Source organism: Elephas maximus, chromosome 6, assembly GCF_024166365.1.
Source record: "Elephas maximus indicus isolate mEleMax1 chromosome 6, mEleMax1 primary haplotype, whole genome shotgun sequence".
Taxonomy (NCBI): Eukaryota; Metazoa; Chordata; class Mammalia; order Proboscidea; family Elephantidae; genus Elephas; species Elephas maximus.
The window spans coordinates 35,592,804-35,600,600 of record NC_064824.1 but is presented as its reverse complement, the minus strand read 5'-3'; the positions used below and the strand labels follow the sequence as shown (position 1 = coordinate 35,600,600).

Genomic DNA, 7,797 nt, shown 5'->3' with positions numbered 1-7,797 from the left:
TTAAGTAGAATTCAATTTTGTCTTTAATTCATTGAGTGCCTTGAACTTCATTAGAGGCAATTCTTAAAAGGTTGTGGGCTTTGGGTAAAATATGGTCAGTTGTAATATTCAGTACTTCTAGTAAATGGACTCCCTTGAACTTGTTGAGATTAAGAACTGAGTCTGATTCATTGTTGCAACTCCACTCCCACTCTTAGCAAAAATGTTGAGTATAAAAAAAAATTGTAAAGATTTTCTGAACAAATGAATGAATGAATGAAATATTGGCAGTAACTCTATGTACAACAGAATGAAACGTTGCCCTTCCTTGTGCCATCCTCAAAATAGTTATGCTTGAGCTCATGGTTGCAGCCACTATGTCAATCCATCTCGTGGAGGGTCTTCCTTTTTTTTGCTAACCCTCTACTTTACCATCCATGATGTCTTTCTCCTTGAAGAGGTCCCTTGTGATAACATGTCCAAAGTATGTAAGACAAAGTCTCATCATCTTTGGTTGTAATAAGCATTCTGGCTACACTTTTCCCAAGGCAGATTTGTTCATTCTAACAGTCCACAGCATATTCAACATTCTTCGCCAGCATCATAATTCAAAGGCATCAATTTTCCTTCATTCTATCTCATTCATTGTTCAGCTTTCATATGCATATAAGGTGACTGAAAACACCATGGCCTGGGTCAGGTGCACCTTAGTCCTTAAAGTGACATCTTTGCTTTTTATCACTTTAAGAAGGTCTTTTCCAGCAGATTTGCCCAATGCAATATGTCTTTTGATTTCTCAATTGCTGCTTCCATGAGCATTGATTGTGGATCCAAGTAAAATGAAACCTTTGATGATTTCAACCTTTTCTCTTTATATCTTGATGTTGATTATTGGTCCAGTTGTGAGGACTTTTGATTTCTTTATGTGAAGGTGTAATCCATACTGAAGGTTGTGGCCTTTGATCTTCATCTGTAAGTAATTCAAGTCCTCTTCACTTTCATTCCATAAGCAAGGTTGTGTCATCTAAATAACTCAGGTTGTTAATGAGTCTTCCTCCAATCCTGATACCCTGTTCTTCCTCATATAGTCCAGCTTCTCAGATTATTTGCTCAGCATACAGATTGAATAAGTATGGTGAAAGGATACAACCCTGGTGCATACCTTTCTTGATTTAAACCACGAGGTAGCCCCTTGTTCTGTTTAAATGACTGCCTCTTGGTCTATGAACAGCTTCATTATGAGTGCAATTAAGTGTTCTGAATTTCCATTCTTCAGCAATGTTATCCACAATTTGTTACGATCCACACAGTTGAATGCTTTTGCATAGGCAATAACACTGGTATTCTTTGCTTTCAGTGACGGTCCATATAAAGTCAGCAACATCAGGCTTGAGTTTCTGACAATTCCTTGTCAATATAATGCTTCTATTTTATACTGCTTCAACAGGTTTTGAATTATCTTCGGCCAGGTTGCTATCTTCCAAATTTCTCAGCATAGATGAGTGAGCACCTCCTGCAGCCATTTGTTGAAACATCTCAATCGGTATTCTGTCCATTCCTGGAGCCTTGTTTTTTGTCAATGCCTTCAGTGCAACTTGAACCTCTTTCTTCAGTACCATCGGTTCTTGATCATATGCTACCTGATGTAATGACTGAACATCAACCAATTGTTTTTGGGACAGTGACTCTATATTCCTTCCATCTTCTTTTGATGCTTCCTACATAGTTTAATATTTTCCGTGTGGAATCCTTCAATATTGCAATTCAAAGTTTGAAATTTTTCTTCATTTTGTTTAGTTTAAGAAATGCTGAACTTGTTCATCCCTATTGGTTTTGTATTTTCAGTTCTTTGCACATGTCATTATAATTCTTTGCTTTGTCTTCTCAAGCCACCTTTTGAAATCTTCTGCTCAGCTCTTTTACTTCATCATTTCTTCCTTTTTCTTTAGTTACACTATGATCAAGAACAACTTTCAGAGTCTCTTCTGACGTCTATTTTTGTCTTTTCTCTCTTTCTGGTCTTTTTAATGACCTCTTGCTTTCCTCATGTATGATGTTTTGATGTCATTCTACAACTCTTCTGTTCTTTGGTCATTAGTGTTCAATGTGTCAAAATCTATTCTTGAGATGGTCTCTAAATTCTGGTGAGATATACTCAAGGTTGTACTTTGGCTTTCATGGACTTGTTCTAATTTCCTACAGCTTCAACTTCATCTTGCATATGAGCAATTGAATGTCTGTTCCACAGTCGGCCCCTGGGCTTGTTCTGACTGATGACATTGAGTTTTTCCATCTTTTTCCTCAGATATAGTTGATTCGATTCCTGTCTATTCCATCTGGTGAGGTCCAGGTGTATAGTCACTGTTTACGTTGTTTTAAAAAAAAGGTATTTGCAATGAAGAAGTCACTGGTCTTTCAAAATTCTATCATGCATTCTCCAAGGTCATTTCTATCACCAAGGCCATATTTTCCAGCTACCAATCCTTCTTTGTTTACAGGTTTTAGATTCCAATTGCCAGTAAATTATCAGTGCATCTTGAGTGCCTGTTTGATCAATTTCTGACTGCAGAAGTTAGTAAAAATCTTCAGTTTTTCATCTTTGGCCTTAGTGGATGGTGCATAAATTTGAATAATGGTTGTATTAACTGGTTTTCCTTGTAGGCATAAGAATATTTTCCTGTTACTGACAGCATTGTTTTTTAAGATAGATCTTGAAATGTCCTTTTTAATGATGAATGTGATGCCATTCCTCATCACTTTGTCATTCCCAGCATGTAGACTGTATGATTATCTGATTCAAAATGGCCAATACCAGTCCATTTCAGCTCACTAATACGAAGGATATTGATCTTTATGCATTCCATTTAATTCTCGATGACTTCCAACTTTTCTAGATTCATACTTCGTTTACTCCATGTTATGATCATTAATGGACGTTTGCAGTTGTTTCTACTCATTTTAAGTCATGCCACATCAGCAAATGAAGGTCCTGAAAGCTTGACTCCATCCATGTCATTAAGATCGACTGTACTTTGAGGTGGCAGCTCTTCCCCAGTTGTTTTTTGAGTGCCTTCCAACCTGAGGGTCTCATCTTCTGACACTGTATCAGACAATGGTCTGCTGTCATTAATTAGGTTTTCACTGGCCAATATTTTCAGAAGTAGACTGCCAGTCCTTCTCCCTAGTCTATCATAGTCTGGAAGCTTCCCTGAAACCTGTCCACCACGGATGACCCTGCTGGTATCTGAAAAGCTGATGGTAAAGCTTGCAGTACCACAGCAACACGCAAGCCCCACAGTATGACAAACTGAGAGACATGTGGTGGATATATATATGGAGCTCCAGTGGTGCAGTGGTTAAGGGCTGCAGTTTGAATCCACCAGCCGTCCCTTGGAAACCCTATGGAGCAGTTCAGCTCTGTCCTGTAGGGTCGCCATGAGTTGGAATCGACTTGACAGCAATGGGTTTGGTTTTTTATATATTTATTTGTAACAAAATATTTGACATTTTAATAATCTTTACATGTACTGTCCAGTCACATTAATTATGTTCATCATGTTGTTCGACCATCACACTTACCTATTTACAAATTATGTCATCACTCTTAAGAGAAGCTCAGTGTCCCCTAAACATTGAGTCCTTCTTTTCTTCTTTCTCCCACCTACCCCTAACAACCAATAATAAACTTTGGTTTCTATACACTTATCTATTCTTGATATTTCGTATAAGTGGAATCATACAATCTATTTATCCTTTTGCGACTGGCTTATTTCACTGAGTATTGTGATTTCAAGGTTCATTCATGCTTTAGCATGCATCAGGACTTCATTTCTTTTCATAGCTGAGTAATACTCTATTGTATGTATGTACCACATTTTGTTTATCCATTTGTCTGTCGCTGGACAATTAGGTTGTTTCCGCTTTTTGGCTATTGTAAATAGTGCTGCAATGAACATTGGTGTACATGTATTTACATTTTTGGGTATATATCTAGAATTGGAATTGCTGGCTCATATGATAATTCTGTGTTTAACTTTTTGAGGAACTTCCAGATTGTTTTCCACAGTGGCTGTACCATTTTACAGTCCCATCAGCAACGAATGAAGGTTCAATTTCTCCACATCCATACCATTACCTGTTATTGTCCTTTTTTTTGAATCTTGACTATCCTAGTAGGTGTGAGTTGATATCTCAATGTGTTTTGATTTGAATTTCCCTAATGGCTAATGCTTTAGAACCCATATAATCACTTTGACAGTGCATATGCTAAAATTGGAATGATACAGAGAAGATTAGCATGGCCCTTCACAAGCACGATGTGCAAATTCTTGAGGCATTCCTTTTTTTTTTTTTTTTTTAGGATCCCTGTTGGCACAGTGGTTAAGCACTCAGCTGCTAACCAAAGGTCAGCAGTTTGAACCCACCAGCCACTCCACTGGAGAAAGATGTAGCAGCCTGCTTCCATAGAGATTATAGCCTTGAAGACCTTGTGGGGCAATTATACTCTGTCCTATAGGATTGTTATGAGTCAGAACTGACTTGATGGCAGTAGGTTTGGTTTTTGTGAAGGCTAATGACATCAAACATATTTTCATGTTCTTCTTGGCCATGGAATCGGCTTTGTTTCTCATTTTCATTGTCACATAAAATAATATCCAGAAAAAAAAAATGACTGAGGATGAAGGAAAAGGGTAGGTGAGGGGAATATGACAAAGACAGAGTTGATATTAGCTCACAGAAACTTACACCCTGAGATCCTGCACAGTTGTTCATGGCTCTAAGCATCCCTACAGTCAAAGCAAAGAAATAAATTGTTACTTGATTCACAATATCTTTTTAAGAAGATCATTTGTTCAGGGGAAACTAAAACTTTCCTGAAGCTTAGACCTGGGTCCTGTACTTAAATAGAATCCTCTAACTTGAAGCGTGCTGATTCTAGATACAGTAAGATATTTTGTAGTGTTGTTTCTCATGATGAATATAAGATAGGCAAGATGACAAAGTGTACTCTGAATTATATTCTCATCTTTGATAAATTGAACTACCCAAAGGAGCCATTTCCACATAGTATTCCACAGGGTCCAAGAGAACTGTGGAAATGTCTCAGGGGCTTCCTTCAAGAAAGTGGGGCTTTGAGCTAATGAATAGGAAGCACTAAGGGCAGGGATTACTATGGTTCTGTGTAATATTCATTTTTAACAAAGGTTTCTATTCTCATTAAAAATATTAGGTAAATCACTAGTCTAAAGAAATAGACTACACTGCTTTTTGAAAATCATTAATACATTTTTGTCAAAGTCAGTTTCTTTTTTGACACGAAATGAACAGTAAAATGTTTAAAGTTTTTTTCTATAAGTACCTGAGGTTCAGATAGCCTTTAGTGCTCATTAAGAACAAAGTCATATGTTTTCTCAATCAGTTTGGCAGTAGACAAAGTTAACGTCATCTTAGAAAATCAAATCCCTTATTCTAAACACGTTACAAACTGGTGAGATGACATTTTTCACAACTGAAGTCATATGCTGAGACCAAAAAACATAGATTAAAAAAAAAAAAAAACCTTTATAAATTTTAAAAAAGGGAGACTAATGCCCAATCATTCACTACTATTTGATGAACAAAAGCTGCTTTGTAGACTGAGAAATTGAGGGACTAATGGTCCGCTTTTGAAAGATTTGTTAAAGCAGTTTTTTTTTTTTATTTTCTTATTTCTTAACTGAAATGATAAAAATGTCAATATGAAAGATGAAAGAAAAAGTACTATATTGGTATATATTTTTAAACTATTTTCAAAACAATGTTATACTATATGCATTTTGTTATATTGAACATATTTCTAATGGCTCTATGATATACTATTTCCTGACTATAACATAATTCATTTACAATTCTCTGTTTTATGAAATTAACTTTTTCCCATTTTTAAATGTTTGTAAAATGCCACTTATGGACTTTTTTGAATATCTGTGAGTGTTTTAATGAACCTGATTTTTTTCTTGGAATTCCTTCCTTCAAAATATTCTAAAAAAAAAAATAAACATTTTTAAAGTCAATCATACCAAAAACCAAAACCACACACATTGCCATCAAGTCGGTTCTGACTCATAGCAACCCTGTAGGACAGGGTAAACTGCCCCATAGGGTTTCCAAGGAGCATACATATCATTAAGTTAAATTAACACTGGCTGTGCTCGTGGATTCTCACCTTATTGCATATTCACCAGGCTTAGTGTTATAATATTGTTTTAATTTGCATTTCTATGTTTCCAAGTGAGGTTTAACTTTTTTTTTTTAATTATATCATTCAATTCTATGTCTTCTGTGAATTGTTGCTCATTTCATTTATTAATTTATATATTGGAGTCTTAATGTTCATCTCTTTTATGAGTTTCTCATTGTTGTAAATATCAATTTTAAAATTAAAGGAAAGTGTCTTTCTTAAGGAAACCCTGGTGGCGTAGTGGTTAAGTGCTATGGCTGCTAACCAAAGGGTCAGCAGTTTGAATCCACCAGGCGCTCCTTGGAAACTCTATGGGGCAGTTCTACTCTGTCCTATAGGGTTGTTATGAGTCGGAATCGACTCGACGGCACTGGGTTTGGTTTTTTTTTTTGTTTGGTGTTTCTCAAATGAATGAAATGAGGTCTGAAAGGTGCCTAGTGTGAGTTAGATTTGAAAGGGATGTAATCATGAGGTTTCCATGTCATCCTTAGACATGGCACATTTTAAAACTTCTACATTTTTGTGGATTAACTCCTAGATTAAGAGACTATTTTGAGATATTTCTCTATCACCTTCTAATTTCAGTAACAAAAGTATGAAAGATACAGATTAATAAATATATTTAACATGATCATAATCATTGTGGAATGTACGTGGTGTTGTTAGTTGTCACCCAGTGGGCTCATGTTTGGTGTTCTGGATTGAATTACACCTTCTAAAAACATGAGTTAAAAACCCTAACCCCAATACCTGTGGATGTAATCCCGTTTGGGAACAGGGTTTTGTTATGTTAGTGAGGCCATACTATTGTACTTAAACCTAAACAATTTTGTGATACAAAGGGAGCAGATTAGGCACAGAAGCAAGTCAGGCATGAATGGGGGAAAGATAGATGCCTCGTAGAGATTTCCAAGGAACACCTAGAATGCTAGAGAAACTGAGATAAGGATTTTACTCTCGAGCAGACAGAGAAAACCTTCCCTCTATAGCCTTCCCCTATAGAGTTGGTAGAGAGTCAGCAAAGACGAGGGTAACCCTCAATGAGATGGACTGACACAATTTCTGAAATAATGGACTCAAACATATCAACAATCATAAAAATGGCACAAGAACAGGCAACATTTTGTTCTGTTATATATAACATCTCTATGAATTGGAGCCTACTGGAAGGCAACTAAAATCAACAATAACTGTGATTAAAATAAAGCTCTAGCTGTGAATGGGAGGACTCAACTGTCAGCAGCATTTCCATAGCCAGGAATCATGAATTTTACCAATTTTCTATTATTCAGTTATATGTCCCGGGGTAATGCAAATGGTTAAGGCATTCAAATGCTATCTAAAATGTTAGAGATTCAAATTCACCCAGAGCTGCCTTGGAAGAAAGGTCTGGAAATCTACTGCCAAAAAATCAACTATTGGAAACTGTATGGAGTCCGATTCCACTGTTACACATGAGGTGACCATGAGTCCTAGTCCATTCAACAGCAACAGGTTGAACTGGTTGGTTACTAGTATCATTCAGGTAGAGTTCTTTGTAAAACATGGGGCACAGTGGTGGGGAGGTGGGGTGCAGGAAACCTGTTGCTATCAAGTTG

General features: G+C 36.5%; 1 non-coding gene across 1 annotated transcript; it reads left to right on the top strand.

Moving 5' to 3' along the window:
• Positions 1 to 4,225: 4,225 nt before the first annotated feature.
• On the top strand, positions 4,226 to 4,327 carry LOC126078627 (U6 spliceosomal RNA). Its single transcript, XR_007518112.1, has one exon. It is a non-coding gene; the product is annotated as a U6 spliceosomal RNA (small nuclear RNA).
• The last annotated feature ends 3,470 nt before the right edge of the window (positions 4,328 to 7,797 follow it).